Genomic DNA, 3,420 nt, shown 5'->3' on the forward strand with positions numbered 1-3,420 from the left:
TTCTGCATCTGATATCACCACCCTTAATCCAAAATTCATTAACTCTTAGCGGCCTCTTTAGTAAAGCTCATATCCACACTTTTGAAAAACACATATATTTCATGTCATGATGCATGACTCCATGGATGTGCATGGCTTCACTTAACATATCACAAGATGATCCCATATCACATAGGCTAGCTCCTCATACACCGCATTTTACTATTATCATTCACACGAGGAACAATGCATCACATATCATAATCATTTCAATTCTTATAGGATATTTCTTGATTTTTTATTATTTAGAACTTTGTTACACACTTTGATTGTTTTTGGTTGTTGGAAGGTTTCACATTAGTTACTTTTGTGGTAAGAATAAGCCCTTGAAGACTTAAAAGCTTATGGGAAGAAATAATCGGCTTAAAGGCTTGGCAATCTTCATTGGAGGACAATAAGCCATTTTAGTATAAGCATTATGAAAATCAACATTGGAAGAGATATTGAAGATAAGCTCACCACCACAAGGTGGCACTCACCACCCCCCTAGTGGTGTGACACCCTTTACCCTAGCATACAATTATCGTTATTAATAAACATGGCAAAATATATTTTAATTTTATTTTTCAAAAACTTTCTTAAACATAACTTACTCATAAGATAAAAGGCATTATGTAATGACTTATCGCCACTACACACTAGCTTAAAACTAACAAAGCAAAAAGACTTTAATTTACTTTATTTCGAAACTCTTCAATTAATATATTGATGAAAATACTTGTGAACTTTTCCCATTTTCAAAAGACAAAAGCTAAAATCGACAACTTCAAGATAAACGTTCATATATACATGATCAACTTAATAAACCACGTACCTCATGGCACATCAACATTTATCCCAAGATAAAACATCAAAACAATTCAACACACATCTATATATACATGTACAACTCCTTAAAGAGATAAATCTTAAATTCCTCAGTTGGTCAACACTATACATAAAACTAACAAAGAAAACACAAGAAGAGATTCAACTTCACGTCTAAGCATGCCCATCCACAATACCTCCGAAGGAAAGGTCCAACTCCTAACCATATTCTTCCATGAACACAAAGTTCGAAATCATCACAATCACAACCACATGTGTCACACACAAGGGCAATATTACCAAAAAAAAACATTCTTAAAACAGTTTAAATCTTAATAAAATATTAAGTATCTAGACTTCATCATATTTAAAACATAGCTTTTGACAATCAATTAGTAACAACATTCAACTCACATAAAAATGACATTTCATTTATAACCATCATGAACTACAATCAAGTAATCTACGTTCCAACTCAACCATCAAAATCATCATCATCATGAGTCTGTCAATCAAGCATTACCATGCACATCAATAATAAACACTAAAGGCAAACTCTACTCCATAGAGATTCAACATAATATGATACTTGAATTCCATTGAGGTTTGAGATACAACACCTTTATACCCACCATCTCACCTATGGTTGATCTCAAGGAACCAAATCTCACTGACAACCATACATCATATGATACTTAGATTTCCTTGAGGATTGATATAAGGCACCTTCATGCCTACCATCTCACTTATAGTCAATCTGAAGGAATCAAGTCTTAATGATCAACAATCTACAACAACAACCTAACCCATATTTGCTAAAGTGTCAATAAACCTCTTCAGAAGTAGTTCTTATCACTTTGACACATTATTTGAAGTCAAAACATAGGGGTGGTACTTGGAATATACACCACTAGCCAAGACCCTTGGGTCGCTTTAGCGAGACAAAGTGTGATGTAGCTCCATGTAGAGCTTGTATGCCTTGGATCTTCTTCATCAATGGAGTCCTTTGCTTCTTGAAGGTGAAAGAAGATTAGTGGAGGGAGAGGAAGAGAAGGGACACAAAATTTATGCCTCAAATGAGGTTTGGACTTTGAAGTGTAATTTCTCAAATGATCAAAGTTGAAAAAATGAACACACAAGGCCTCTATTTATAGCCTAAGTGTCACATAAAATTGGAGGGAAATTTCACTTGAATTTGAATTTGTGGAGCCAAATTTGGAGCAAAAAATTTCACTAATTATGATTAGTGAATTTCAGCTATGGTTCAGCCCACTAATCCAAGATCAAGTCCAAGATTCTCCACTAAGTGTGCTTAGGTGTCATGAGGCATGTAAAGCATGAAGGACATGTACAAAGTGTGACTATATGATGTTGCAATAGGGTGTAGCAAGCAAATGCTCGCCTCCCCCTTAGGTTGGTCCAAAATTTAATTGGATTGGGCTTCTTCCAATTCAATTAAATTTTTCTCCCAACACACACATAAAATAGTGCACTTAATGCATGTGAAATTACAAAACTACCCTTAATACAAAAACTAATCTAGGTGCCATAAAATACAAGGGCTGAAAAATCCAACATTACTAGGGTACCCTCCCTACACTATGGAGCCCTAAATACATGGCCCAAAAATATTGAAATCCTAATCTAATATGTAAAAATATAAGTGGACTCATATTTAGCCCATGGGTCCAAAATCTACCCTAAGGCTCATGAGAACCCTAGGGCCTTCTCCTGCATCTCTGGCCCAATCTTCTTGGAGTCTTCTATCCAATGCCCTTGGGGGGTAGTATTGCATCAAAGTTCTAGTGTGGAACTCATCATCCCATGCATATCCTTTTCAACACAAAAAAAATACTTTCCAAAGGATAGAGCCAACTCTTACCAACATATAAGGACGAACCCAACACCAAAATCACATCACACCTATCACCATCTCATCAATAGTTCATACACATCTAATAAAATAATACATTCACCTAATATTATTGTAATAGTAATGCAACCACCTGACCATAATATAAACACCACTAGAACAACATAATCATTGCACAAATGACATATACATTTGCATAAACATTTTAAATCATTTGAATCATAAGAAAAAAGGAAGTGTTTCAAGAAAAATTTCAAAATAACTAAGTTCATGTCCAACGAGCAAAGGAAGTCACACTCTATCTAGCATGTTTCAAAAGCAACATTTTTAAAAATACGAATTCTTGCCCAACAAGTCAAAATCGTGGTGCCTAGTCAGAATTCTAGCTCAGCAAGCCAAAATCACAATTCCTAGCCAGGATATTCCAAAAACATTATAAAAAAGTTAAATTTTAGCTCAATGAGCCAAAAGCTGCACTCGACGAAAATTATGTAGAGCAAATTTAAACTAGTTCATCTTCTCTTAAAATTTTTCATTTTTAAAGCTTTTCAAAATCCAAATCATCTCACAACAATGCCAAACAATTTTCCATCAAATCCAACACACCGCATCTCAAATCAAATCTAAATATTGCAAATTTTCATCAAAATCATCATTTTAAACTCAAGACCCCAATTTACTCAAACACCCATTTTTATGTA

The sequence above is a fragment of the Glycine soja genome, chromosome 7 (genome assembly GCF_004193775.1).
Source record: "Glycine soja cultivar W05 chromosome 7, ASM419377v2, whole genome shotgun sequence".
Classification (NCBI taxonomy): Eukaryota; Viridiplantae; Streptophyta; class Magnoliopsida; order Fabales; family Fabaceae; genus Glycine; species Glycine soja.